This window comes from Rhinatrema bivittatum, chromosome 2 (assembly GCF_901001135.1).
Source record: "Rhinatrema bivittatum chromosome 2, aRhiBiv1.1, whole genome shotgun sequence".
Lineage (NCBI taxonomy): Eukaryota > Metazoa > Chordata > Amphibia > Gymnophiona > Rhinatrematidae > Rhinatrema > Rhinatrema bivittatum.
This window is the reverse complement of record NC_042616.1, coordinates 397,180,168-397,195,121: the sequence shown is the minus strand read 5'-3', so window position 1 is coordinate 397,195,121 and position 14,954 is coordinate 397,180,168. Positions and strand designations below refer to the sequence as shown.

Sequence of the window (14,954 nt, the reverse complement as noted above, 5' to 3'; positions counted from 1 at the left end):
AGACATAGGCACCCTCACATACACAGGCACCCTCTCATACATTTACACATACACACCCTCTCATACACACAGGCACCCTCTCAAACACACACACACACACATCCTCTCATACATAAACACACACACACACACACACCCTCTCATACACATAGGCACCTTCTCATATACTCATAAACACACACATACACCCTCTCTCATATATACACACACACATCCTCTCATACACACAGGCACTCTCTCATACTCATACACACACCCTCTCATACACAGGCACTCACTCTCACAAGGCCAATCTCTCGTTTTCTGCACAGAATTACCAAATTCTGCGCAGAAAATAGCAGAGGAGGCCCTGGTATGCCGCGAATGGATCACATCCCATGTGTGCCACGGGACACCCTCTGTTCATGATGAAGATGAAGGCCCCGGCACACTGTTCGCAGCTAAGATGGAAGGCCCCCGTGTGCTGCGAACGGAGTATGCTACACTCATGGCGAAGAATGAAGGCCCCGGTGAGGAGAATGTGTGTGTGTGTGTGAGAGAGAGGAGAGGAGGTGGGGAGGGAGGAGAGGGTGAGAAAGAGAAGGAGGGTGTAAGAGAAAGCATGGGAGGTAAGGGAGCAGGGGGATGCTTGAGTGTGGGATTCAGAGAGAGGGAGCCTATATGAGGGGAGAGGGTATGGGGGAGGTGGAGAGAGAGCAGGAGGGTGTGAGAGAGAGCATGGGAGGTAAGAAAGCGGGGGGGATGCTTGAGTGTGGGTTTCAGAGAGAGGGAATCTATATAAGGTGATTGAGAAGGAGTGTGTATGTATGTGTGTGAGAGATTGGGAGCTCATGTGTATGAAAAAGGAATTGTGTGTATATGAGGATGCTATCTTGTGTACGTGTGAGACAGAGCCTGTGTGAAGGTGTGCATGAGAGAGACGCATAGGTAGCCTGTGTGAGGATGTATGTGTGAGAGAAAAAGGGAGCTTATGTGGGTGTGTATGCAAGAAAGAGGGCCCTGTATGAGGGTGTGTGTGTGTGTGTGTGTGTGTGTGTGTGCAAGAGAGTGAGGGAACCTGTATGAAGGTATGTGTATGTATATTAGAGAGAAGGAGCATGTGTGTGAGAGAGGAAAGGACAGAGGGAGCCTGTGTGAGGGCAGTACTGAGAATGGGGTCAAATTCTGGGACTGGCAATAGAGTGGAAAGGGTTGAGCCTAGAGGTGGAGGGGAGAGATACTGGCAGGTGGAGGAGTTGGGGCCTGAGAGGGCAAAGTGGCCTGGGGAGTAAGGAGAGCGAGTGGAAGGGACACTCTTACAGTGAATTTCTAGGGAAATTCTGCTCAAAATATTTAAAATTCTGCATCTTTAAGTAATAACTTTTTTCTGTATTAATTTAAAATGTAATTACTTAAAGACTGATATATTAATCACACCACAGAAGTCAAACTCCTCTCCCAATATATAACAATCTAATATGGAGAGGGAAAATGTATACTCCCAAAAATATTAAAATACTTATTCAATATATGTAAATAAAGAGAAAGGTATCATAGAATTAAAGTGCCTATTGGTGTCAATCCACCGTCTCCCACCCTTACAGGGCCTCAGACAGTATCAGGTCTTATGGCACCATAAGTTATAATCACGTACCCACTCTCTTATACATATATAATTTTTTTTAAATTTTTTATCTGCAATTACTTTATTTATTGAATCTCTAAAATAGCAATACTGTAGATATATCTCAATTTTAACCATTAATATCTTGGTTCAAAAATTCCCAAAAAATACTTAGCTCAATCACTGGCGTATCGATATAATATTTTGCTGATGCTGTATCATTTCATAAATCATAAGTTGTTCCCAACCCGGACCATGTTTCGGCTAAATTAGCCTTCATCAGGGGATTTTCTTTTATTCAAACATTATCAGCACACCGCAAACTCTTCATATTTCCACACCCTAAGACAACCAATAAAATAAATTTTAAAATCACAATCACACAGTCAAACAATCAAACGCAAGTAAGCTTATATCGCCCAAACATCTCAATCACTATGGAACAGACCATCGTCTCATTAACCATGAAAACCAACGCATTCTTACCTTCTATGAAACAACACTGTTCTCAAAACAGGGTATTCTTGCCGACACGGATTTAACAATACCGCCCAGCCTTTCTTTTCCTATTTAAAACCCAATACCACCGGAAGTTACGCATCATCACTGCTGGCAATCAAATGCCACCTTTAACCAATCAAAACACTGACCAATCCAAATCTTTATTCAGCCCCTTGAGTGCCACAGTGTCAAACCAATGAATCCATCTAAGTTCACGCTGCAACAGATATCTGTCAAAATCCCCTCCCCGAGCAAAGGGCTTAGGCTGCTCAATTACAGCAAATCTCAAATCCTCAAAAACAGCAGTGGTACAGCACTGTTTAGATCAGCGACATGTTTTTGAGGATTTGAGATTTGCTGTAATTGAGCAGCCTAAGCCCTTTGCTCGGGAAGGGGATTTTGACAGATATCTGTTGCAGCGTGAACTTGGATTCATTGGTTTGACACTGTGGCACTCAAGGGGCTGAATAAAGATTTGGATTGGTCAATGTTTTGATTGGTTAAAGGTGGCATTTGATTGCCAGCAGTGATGATGCATAACTTCCGGTGGTATTGGGTTTTAAATAGGAAAAGAAAGGCTGGGCGGTATTGAGCGTTTTGGCGCCATTGTTAAATCCGTGTCGGCAAGAATACCCTGTTTTGAGAACAGTGTTGTTTCATAGAAGATAAGAATGCGTTGGTTTTCATGGTTAATGAGACGTTGGTCTGTTCCATAGTGATTGAGATGTTTGGGCGATATAAGCTTACTTGCGTGTGATTGTTTGACTGTGTGATTGTGATTTTAAAATTTATTTTATTGGTTGTCTTAGGGTGTGGAAATATGAAGAGTTTGCGGTGTGCTGATAATGTTTGAATAAAAGAAAATCCCCTGATGAAGGCTAATTTAGCCAAAACATGATCCGTGTTGGGAACAACTTATGATTTATGAAATGATACAGCATCAGCAAAATATTATATCGATACGCCCATGATTGAGCTAAGTATTTTTTGGGAATTTTTGAACCAAGATATTAATGGTTAAAATTGAGATATATCTACAGTATTGCTATTTTAGAGATTCGATAAATAAAGTAATTGCAGATAAAAAATTTAAAAATATATATATATGTATAAGAGAAGGGTACGTGATTATAACTTATGATGCCATAAGAGCTGATACCGTCTGAGGCCCTGTAAGGGCGGGAGATGGTGGATTGACACCAATAGACACTTTAATTCTATGATACCTTTCTCTTTATTTACATATATTGAATAAATATTTTAATATTTTTGAGAATATACATTTTCCCTCTCCATATTAGATTGTTGTCACTTAAAGACTGTCATGTAAATTGTGTTATTTTGACCAATATAAAGTTTGCAGATTATTCAGAATTTTAAGTTTTTATGCGCAGAATTTTAAGTTTTTGTGTGCAGAATTTTAAATTTTTTTGCGCAGAATTCCCCCAGGAGTAAATGGTGTGCTACTGTCACAGGTGCTTACCACATTCATGGGGTGAACGGGCTCGCTGTTCTTCAGCCCCTGCACTCTGATTCCAGCCAGTCAGGATGACCTTTTCAAAGGAGCAAAGTTAAACACAGTCCTTTCCAAAAACAGGATTCTTCTAGCTTTCAAACGTCTCACACAGCTAAGCCTGTCACAGGTGCTTGCCTTATTCAAGGAGTGATTGGACTCACTGGTCTTCAGCCCTGGAGTGGGAGTCCCACAGCCAGCACAAAAAGGTTCTTACTGTAACTAAACTTCCAGCAAGGTGTACACAGAGGAGACTATCCTCAAAAAGCAAGAAACCTGATAAGGCAGTGAGACCTCATCAGGGAGGGAAAAACAGACATCTTTACTGCTGGGTGTCTGTCTGAACGGATTCTAGCCGCACCTTAAACTGCAAAATGGCCGGGTTATAAGGCAAGGAGCAACCAATCCCAGCTCTCCTAGGTGGAAGGAAGGCAAAGGGGATGGAAAGCTCAAGTTTACTATCTACTGGAATGGAACTAAGGATATATAGTGGGGCACTAGATGGTCCAGTCACAGGAATATTTTTGAACATTTGAAAGAATTCTGGCAAGTAAACAAGAACATTTACTGCAGAAGTCTTTTTCAGGTTAAGAGCATGAGTAGTGTTCGGTATTATTTCAAAATCTCTAGATCTGTTTGTCAGTTTCAAGGATTAACAAAAAGCTTTGTGTCTTCTTATTAATTTCTGCAGATTCATAGAGGGAAGTGCTACAGAATATCATTATCTTTTTAATAATGTTAGTATCTGTGTGAATTGTTATAATTTTCTGTTACATCTAACCCTGTTCCAGCTATCCCAAAGACTTCATTTTCTATTTTCAGAATTCTTCTTGGCTTTAAATAAAACCATTTTGTATTCAGCCTTTTCACTCAAAATAGAATAATATTTACATTTTAGAGCTTGAAGTTACTTTGAATAAATTCACTTTATTTTTCTATATTTAAAACTAGCTCTTGTCTAACTTTAGTCTTGGGAAGTTGAATAGCCAATTATTTTCCACTGATTAGAGATGTTATACATATCCCAGATAGTAGAATAAGGAATTTATTTCAGTATATTGCTTAGTTTCATTTTGTATAAGTCCTCTAGTGTAATTCTAACAGACACAATGAGGTCTATATTTAGCCTCTGGCTGGCTAGCAAAGTTAGTCAAATAAACTTCACTTGCTACATTTGCAGGCATATTCAGCAGTACAGACACACTATTAATATACCAGGCTACATCAAAGTTAGCCTGATAAGTTTATCTGGCTAACTTTAGAACAGTGTTTTGCTAGTCAGCCCTGAGACCTGCGCCATAGTGACATCAGAATGGTGACAATCTTAGTAGCAATTAAGGTGTACTCTTAAAAAGGATCCGTTCGGTAAAACAGCAGACGCTAATAATTACAAAACCCCAAAGAGTGCAAATGTGAAAAAAGTATTTAGGGTTTGCTGACGTTCATGCAGCTACACTACTTTTTGAAGTATTGTGCAGCTGTATTGTATAGCTAGATACTGTGTTGAGAGTGTATCTATTTCTGGAACAAATAAAATAATTTTCTAAGTTTTATGGATTTTAGAAGCTGTGTATGTAGCCAGCATGAAGACTCAAGCCACTGTTTTAAATGTTTGCCACATGTTGGATTTGAGGGGCCACATTCTAGGTTAAAGGTCAGCACCATTTTTATTAGATTGTGGGTTGCCCAGGGCTCTCCTTAGACACCGTTGTTATTTAATGTTTTTATGAGGCCCTTATATCAGTTGATTTGTTGTTTGGGTTTCCATGGGTATTTGTATGCAGATGATGTGCAGTTACTTTGTCCTCTGGGTCTGGCCCCTGCTATGTTTCTTAGCAGAGTTCAGGAGAGTTTAAAGGTCATTGTGAGATAGTTAGAAATAAACTGATTTTGAATTAGGGAAAACCAGAATTGTGTGTTATTTTCAGAAGATGAGGTACTGAAGCTGGAAATTAGTAACTCATCAATGTGATAGAATTTAGAAAACCCGATGTTCAGTATGATAATAGTTTGTCTTTTGAACTGTATGTTTAATTGATGGTGCTAAGGGTGTTTCTAAAACTTTGCCAGCTGAAGAAAATCCACAGCTTATTGAGTTTTTTGACATTTGAAACAGTAGTACAAGCACTGATGGTACCAGCTTTGGATTACTGTAATAGGGTTCTGGTGGGATCCTAACCCCACCAGAACCCTATTACAGTAATCCTACCTATTAATCTCTGTACCCTCTGAATGGTCTTAACCATTCAGAGGGTACAGAGATTATGCGGAATATGGCGGCTAGGCAGATTTTTGCCTGTCCATGGAGATGGAGTGCAAGGCCTCTATTAAATCAATTGCACCAGCTCCCCATTAAGTAGAGAACCAAATTTAACCTAATGACATCGATGTTTAAGGTGGATCAGGAGGAAGGTGCAAGATATTTGAAAAAGTCAGTTAGGAGATTATTTTCCTAGCCATAACTTATGCTCTGTTTCAAGTTCCAACTGTGAAAGAGGTTAGGAAACATAGGGCCTCATTTTCCAATATCGCATTGGTAACGCATTAGGGGGCGTTACCAATGCAAATGAGGCTTCTTTCGTGCAGTGGGGAAACATCGCGTGCGGCGATGCTTACGCCATTCGCGAAAACATTAGCACCGCACGCGATGTTTTCCCAGTGTGCGATGATTCTTTCGGTCTTTCATCGCAGTGCACGATATTTGCCGGTTTTTGGACTTCAATCATCGCGGGCCATGATAGTTCCGGACAGCACTGCGATGAAACACTGAAAGAATCATCGCACACTGGGAAAACATCGCGTGCGGTGCTAATGTTTTCGCGAATGGCGAAAACATCGCCGCACGCGATGTTTCCCCACTGCACGAAAGAAGCCTCATTTGCATTGGTAACACCCCCTAATGCGTTACCAATGCGATATTGGAAAATTAGGCCCATAGTAACAGTAATGATGGCAGAAAAAGACCAAATGGTCCACCCAGTCTGCCAGCAAGTTAATTCTGGTAGTAATTGCTGCTCCGTGCACACAGTAGGATGTTCTCAGTGATCAGGCCACTATTGTGGAATTCAGTGCCGATAGGCATTAGAATGGAGACTATTTGTCATTCAGAAAGAAGGTGAAAGCACAGCTGTGTCCATCTGATTAGTTATGCCCTTGAATTATGGCGTTATAACTGTTATAATTGTAACTGTATAGTGGGTTGGTATGCTGGCTCGGGAGATTTATTCTTTTATTAATAGATTTTATGTTTTTAGTTTATTGTAAACTGCACTGGCCAGATTTTCTGATTATGTGGTATATAAAAACCTGGAAATAAATAAGTACTTGTTGATTTCTTTATAAATCTCTCACTGATTAGAGCTCAGTTTGGATATTTTTCAATATATTTGGGCAATGATTCTGGCTTTGCTGCTATAGGGTTGGCTTAACTGATTATACTGGCATATTTGTATATTTTTTGGTTGTGAACATTATAATCTCTTGGCTGTGTGAAGATATGCCATGTCATTCAATATAACTTGTTTTAGCTGCATATACCAGCATAAGTTATCTTAAGTAATTCTATAAATAATTAATAAAAAAAAATTGGTGTGTTTTTTCAACGGTTCAGGCTATGAATATTTTTTAACACCACTGTCTAATTCATTTTGTGACAGCAATGTTTGTATGAACTCGTCCATTGTCTTTCACTCTTTTTTTTTTAATATAAAATTTTTTTGTATTTCTTTTAATTTATATTATTTCTAAAAAAAAAAAAAAAGTTCCTGTATGGTGATATGTGAAAAAAATATTTAGCATTATATCTTATGTTATGCCAAGGTGAAAACAAAAGGAAATACTCTTGCAGGTTTTACTGTGTTTTAAACTGAAGCTGTTTGCCAAAGTACATAAAGAGGGTGTCAATTATACCATAAGTCATCACATATGCTCATAAGTGAGTGTGCACATATTTCTATGTGTATTTTATAATGTATGGTGCCAGGTGTACAGTTTATGAAATACTGCATATCTCTGCCCTCAAACCTATGTGCATATGTTCAAAAGTACACACTTACATACAAAAGAATATACATATTCTCTGCATTTACTGTTTCTGCTTCCAGATGTATGGGGACATCAGCAAAATGGCACTAAGGGCTCAAAAGTCTCATTTCACAGACAGAGATACTTGCCGGCTCATGCAGCTTATTGTTATTTATAAGAGTGAGCTATTCCCAAACCATACGTGCACCAAAACACTAAAAAGGATATTTAGTTAGTTAGTTTCAATAATTTATATTCTGCCCATATCCAGAACCTGTTGTGGGCAGATTACATCAACATTATCTAGTTAAAACAACAATATAAAATTATCAAATTATACAATAAAACATAATTCAAAGTATTAAAACACATTAATCACAAGACCAGAACCACAGATGACACATCTCCCGCAAATGCCTCTCTGAATAAATATGATTTTAGAGGCTTCCTGAACACATTATAGATGCATTCTTGATGTAAGAACTAGGGAAAACTATTCCATAAAGTAGAAGCAGCATTGGAAAAGGCATGATTACATGTCTCCTTTATATGGACCTTTCTTTTATTAGGGACTTCCAATAAAAATAAATGCTCAGAGAGTTTCACAGGCCTGGCGTCCCTACACAGGGTTTTCAATCAAAGAACCTCCTATCCATGGGAGGTAAGTGCCTTAAAGGAAGTAGATTCATGTAACCTCACTCACCCCAGTGTGCCTATCCTGCATGGATGAGGCCATAAAAGAATGTGTTACTCTTCGGGGGCTGGAACCTCTCACTGGCTAGCTATTTCACATTCCCTCTTACTCCCAAGGCTGGATCTTTTGTAGGTTGGGGAAGAAGATATACTTCCAGGGCCCAATATGACAGAGGTGACCATTTTACACATTCCTCTATTGTCCTTTGTGTTCCCCTGTGGAGAATTAGTGTCCAAAATTAGTCTTTACTGTTTAGCACTGGTGATGGATGGCACAAAACTCAAACTGCAGCATCACAGAATTCTCTTCTCAATTACTTTCAGTCTCTTCCCTCCATCTGTGCCGGACTCAATTATATCAGGGCCAAGGAAATATCCACTCTCTTGGATTAAGAAAAGTGGAGCTCCCAGATGGGCAGGGTCTTTTAAGATGGTCAAAACCCCTTCCAAAACTGATAAATCTGGTAAAACTCTATGGCACACAGTGTAAATCTTCTCTTTCTGTTCCCAGGGTGGTGAAACACTGGATGGGTGTCCCCGATGATGTTTGCTTTCCTTTACTCATGGTTAGCAGATTTTCAGAATCTTTATGGTTCTTACGCAGTCTCTCTCTTCTCCCTGCATCCTTGATTGGAAGGATCCCCTTGAAACAAGCAGCTCTCTTGCTTCAGACAGGAAGGAAGAACAGCCAAAACTTCCTCCTGGATCTTCTAACAAAAGGATTTCTTTTACCCTAAATGATATTATAATGGAGTTCCTCCTCACAACGGGTCACCGCCACTTCAGGGGTAGGTCTTCCCTATCCCTGGATGTCCCAGACATGGTTCCCCAATACTTGTGCTCAAGAAAGACCCAGATGTCCAGTGAGGCTCCTACCACAAATAATCTCAGATGCTTAAACACAACTCAGAGGGATATTCCAACCAACTAGTGATTAGACTGGAAGAACAACCTTCCTGACCCTGGCCAATATCCCCAGGTGGGTTATCCTTCTTCCGCTGACTGAGCTTGAAAAATAACAAAGATAAAAGTTCCTATACATCTCCTAACTCTTTGCAAACCTAAAGGGACTACCTCCCAAGCTCTCTGGAGAGCTTCTAAATAGACATTCCGTAGGACGGCCATTCCGGACCCCACAAAGGGAGGGACTGCATTTGAGTGACACCTCCCTTGCACTCTTACTGACTAAAACAAAAGGTTCATCCAGGTCTTACTGGTGACCTGACTGTAGAGTCTGTCAGACTCAGAAGCTACTATGTGTAGGGAAGGGAATGCTGGGTGTTGCTGGCGACTGGACACTCTTTCACCCAACACGGTATAGTGCATAAAAGGTAGACAAAAAGTCAGTCAGGTGGTCACACTGAGGGGTAGCTCAAGGCTATGTGCTGCTTGAGGCGAGGGATGAGATGACACCTCCTCCCCCAGTACAATATTCCAAGGCACAGTTCACATTATCAAGCAGGACAAGAAGGGGTCTCTTTGTAGTCTGACCATTTTGGCAATTTCAAGTGCTGTGGAAGGGAGAAAGCAGGGATCAGAGTTTCCAGAGGAAGGGCAGAATGTCAATGATAATGTTTCTGGGGAGCTGCACCCCTGCTATACTCCCAGGAACTCTAAGACCTGCCTCCTGCCTTTTCCTCTAGCATTTTCCCCTAGAGAAAAGGAAAAGGATGAATGGTGGGGGTCTTTGTGTCACATACTAGCTGGGCCAGTGCAAAGGCATTAAGTACCCTAAGTGAATTTTATAGCCTTGTGACCACACTATCCTGTCCTCACCACACACAATTGAAAATTCTGCATTTATAATAATACATTTTACATTAAAAAGACATTGAAAGCATAGTTTTCTGAGGTAAAAATATCACAACCCTAAAAAAAAAAGCAAAAATCTCATTTGGAATGCATATGGTATTAGGCCTACTGTAATGTTGGATTGTGGGGGTTTTACCCTTCAAAGTCCAGAATTACCTAAATTACAATTACAATATTGTAAACCTCTCATACTTAAAGAGCACTAACTGCCATTGCTCAAACAGTAGAAAATCCTAACTATGAAAAGGCAATGCTGCAAATATTACACCAGGCCTTAAACACCAAAACACCTCCTATTAGGAAAACAGAACAAGCCAGACTGCTATAGATTCTTACACAGAAACCACAAACTAGCAGAATACCTCACCTTGGTCACATGTGCAGAATACAGACAGACCCTCACCACATACAGAATAAATAGATCATAAAGTATAAATAGAAACATGTAGACAAAAATTGAACTGGAAACCACAATCCAGCCTCCTTATGTAGAACAACAATGGAAAAATTGAAACATTACAAATCCTCAAAACAATAAAATCGAGAACTATAAAGCAATCAATCATAATAGTAAAAACATACTAATAAAAGGAATAAATATTTCAAAACAGTTGATGAATAGAACAGCCAATAATTACAAATTCATATAAAATTATATACATTTTCCCAAATATCAATAAAATATTTCAAAATAGAAGACATCAAATAACACCCTATAATTAAAACTAAAGATAAAAAAAATTCCTGCTTTCCTTACCTGGGAACCTTTGATCTCCAGTTACCCTGAAATTGCTGTAGATTAGTGTGTGAGGCAGGGAGGGGGAACTTTCTCCTCTGATACAGTATATATACACACGCACACACACACACACACACACACACACACAGCTTCTCTTACACATGCTTTTTCACATACACAGACACTCTTTTACCTGCACACAAAGGCTTTCACACATTCTCTTTCATACACGGATAAGCTCACACATACAACATATGCTCTTTCATACATAAACATGCTCACATGATCTCTCATATATGCTGTGTCTCCCTTTTCTTTTTTCCTGTGAGCAGATAATCTCAGCAGGCAGTGGAGTGAAGAAGGCCTCCCATTTTCTCCTGCTGTGCCTGTCTTCTTTGAGGCTGCCGGCCAGCACAGCTTCCCTTCTTCTTCACCATCAGCGGATTGGGCTCTGCCGGTAGCCAGTGTGGCTTTCCTCCTTCTTTGCCACGTGCCACCGGTAGGTTGGGCTCTGCCCACAGGGCCTGTTCAGTTTTTCGGCATCTCTTCTAGCCAATGGGCACCTCATCTATTTGCACTGCAGGACTCTTCTTTTACAATGCTAGATGAGTCTGGTGACAGGGTGAGGCGGCCGCTGGTATTTTGGGTGACATATTTTGCTGCTCCAAAATTTTGCTGCCTGAGGCCGCCGCCTCACCCTGCCTCATTTTAGAACCACCCCTGGTCACACTGCTAGGCAGCTGGGAGATATCCAGAGCAGTGGGAACAGTACATCTGGGCAGACTCTAGAAGCAAGAAGGTCCTTCTCTACTTCCATCTTCAAAGTCACAATATAACCATGGCAACTGGAAGGGGGGTGGCTGTTTGGAATGGGTTGCCAAGAGAAGAGCTTCACTTACAAATGGTACATCAGTTCCCAGAAGTAGAGAAGAAACACATAGGATGTCTAAAAAGAAAGTTCCACAGCTGCAGGGTTATTGGGTTATGTTCCTGCAAGGAAATGGGGGAAATCTCATTCCATATCTTCCAATTGTTCTATCTTAATAGATTGAAGATTAGAAGAAGACGGCCTGGGAACTCTGGCACTTTAAGGGGAACTGACTGCAGCTGCTGCAGAAGCAGCAGGAGTGTACCAAAGGTAAGTTTTCATTATCATGCACCTGTGTGCAGTATGCAGGATATAGCTACTACTGTACCTCTAGGTGGGACACCTCTGCACAAGGCTACATTGCTAACTTTCAGTCCAGGAATAGCTAGGAAATGCACACTGGGGAGGTAATTTTCAAAGGAGTCACGAGTGTATATGTAAGCTACTATTGTAGCAATTTTTAAAAGGCGATTTATGTGCTTAAAGTACACCTGCACATGACAATTCAATGGATAGTGTTCTACTGGGACTCTCAGCAGTGTCAACATTCTAACACTCCTACAAGATCACTTTATCAAGTGGCCTAATCATCCCCACAAATACCAAGGAATTAGAGCCAGCTTTTTAAGGGCCATATCAACTGAGCCTCACCCTATGCCTCATTCGCTTTACTACTTAGGTACAGTCTGGCAAACCAAAATCATTGAATGGTATCCCATTATTTCTTTCACAACATCTTGACAGTGACGACAAGGAGAATCGGATGATAGCAAGCCCTTTATTAAAATGCCCGACTCTGGCCGAGTTTCGCTCCCTTGCACAGAGCTGCCTCAGGGGCAATTCATTTATCCAGGACTTGATTTGATCAATGTGAAGGATATCAGATTGATTATACCTTGGTCGCAGATGAATTCTTTTTCAGACTAATAGGCTTTCTCTTATCAACATAACATTGTTACGTGATACCGACGTTGGAGTGAAAGAATGTTCCATAAATAGCAAATGCAAACAAACGAGCCGTCTCTCAGCTGAGAGACGGCTCGTTTGTTTGCATTTGCTATTTATGGAACATTCTTTCACTCCAACGTCGGTATCACGTAACAATGTTATGTTGATAAGAGAAAGCCTATTAGTCTGAAAAAGAATTCATCTGCGACCAAGGTATAATCAATCTGATATCCTTCACATTGATCAAATCAAGTCCTGGATAAATGAATTGCCCCTGAGGCAGCTCTGTGCAAGGGAGCGAAACTCGGCCAGAGTCGGGCATTTTAATAAAGGGCTTGCTATCATCCGATTCTCCTTGTCGTCACTGTCACACAGTTCACTGGATCGGCTACCGTTTCACAACATCTTGCCACAGTCCTTAAATCTAACCCACATTTATTTATTTATTTGAAAGTATTTATTTCCTTCAAAGTTTGGGGCGGGTTACAAATAAAAACATACATAATGTAATTCAATACATGAAACTAAAACAAAATAAGTTCAACAACATAAATATTAAAATAAAAGAATAAAATACTTTGAAGAAATAATAATAGAGATTAAGATTAAAAAAAATACTTCGATGGTATAATATTGGCGATGAGAAAGGAGGGGAGAGGAAAAAGGATAATCATGACACACCTAAATCTGGGAAGGCTTGTAAGAAAAGATGATGTTTGAGAGCTTTTTTGAAATCTTTTTTATTGGCAGTTAGTCTTAAGTCAGGAGGTAGTATATTCCAATGAATAGGGCTTGCAATTGAGAAAGCTCACTCTCTAGATATAGCTAGTCTTGTTGTTTTAGGGGACGGAATTTGTAAAAGGAGCTTGTTTTTGGATCTGAGGTTTTTGCAAGGGGTGTATTCATGTAATGCTGACCAAAAACTGACCTCTGTCATCCACCTTCAATTCATGCTACCTTTCACAGATTCAATCTCTTCAAGATGTTTCGGCCCCATAGCATCCATTTTAATTCCCCCTATAGGTACTCCTCCCCCTTTTTGCCTGGGACCTGAGAACAGAGGTCCTACTGGAGAAGACCTCCTTTTGCAGAAGGAGGAGGAAGGCCAGAATGCTGGGCCACAGTTGGCACTGACACTCTGGAGACACCTGCAGCAAAGAAAAATCTTGCTTTACAAATTTGTTTGATTTTTTTGAAGGGTTAATATACATGTGGATAAGGGTGAGTCAGTTGATATAGTGTTTCTGGTCATTCAAATGGAAAGCATCACCTTGATGAGGCATGAAACACTCCTGTAGTTAGGACCTGCCTTCAAGGTGATGTAGCATCCTCTCGCACCAAGGATAGGTCTCCAGGGCACGTGCCCAGGAGGGAAGGGTTAGGACAGCTATTTTGGTTGGTGATTCAATTATTAGAAAGGTTGATTGCTGGGTGGCTGGTGGACATGAAGATCACTTGCTAACATCCTGCCTAGTGTGAAGGTGATGGACCTCATGTATCACAAAGATAGGATTTTAGATAGTGGTGGGGAAGAGCCAGCTGTTTTGGTACAGTGGATACCAATGACATTGGAAAGTACAGAAGGGGGTTTCTGGAAGCCAAATTTGGGGTTTTAGGTAGAAAGCTGAAATCCAGAACTTTGAGGATAGCATTCTCAAAATGCTCTCTGTTCCACGAGCTGGACCCCAGATACAGGCAGAGCTCCAGAGTCTCAATGCATGGATAAGATGATGGTGCAGAGAAGAGGATTTTAGGATTGTTAGGAACTAGGTTACATTTTGAGAAAAGGAGCCTTTTCCAAAAGGATGGCACCACCTTAACTAGAGTGGAACCAGGCTGCTGGCACTAACCACTAAAAAGGAGATAGCAAAGCTTTTAAACTAGATGATCAGGGAAAACCAACAGTTGCTCAGAAGCGCATGGTTCAGAATGATGCATCTTTGAAAGAAACTAAGAGAACAGGAAAAATAGGGCATCCCAGAAGAGAGATTGCAATAAATGCTAAAGTGGACCAGGTGTCTTTAAGTAAAGTGTAGATAGATTCCAAATTACCCCTGTCAACTGATGATCAGGTTCTTAATATAAACAAAATCATACTTGAAAATGTCTGTATACAAATGCTAGAAGTCTATAAAGTAAGATGGGAGAGTTAGAGTGCATAGCACTGGATGAAGTGGTAGATATAATGGGCATCTCAGAGATGTAGTGGAAAGAAATTAACTAATGGGACACTGTAATACTAGGGTACACATTA

The 14,954-nt window shown here is 40.4% G+C and overlaps 1 long non-coding RNA gene across 1 annotated transcript in view; it reads left to right on the top strand.

The window, feature by feature from the left end:
* Positions 1-12,019, top strand: part of LOC115086144 — a 136,043-nt gene extending 124,024 nt beyond the window's left edge. Inside the window, exons 2-3 of the long non-coding RNA XR_003855107.1 lie at positions 11,217-11,383; positions 11,932-12,019. This is a non-coding gene — a long non-coding RNA (uncharacterized LOC115086144). The remainder of the gene's footprint in view (positions 1-11,216; positions 11,384-11,931) is intronic.
* Positions 12,020-14,954: the final 2,935 nt, after the last annotated feature.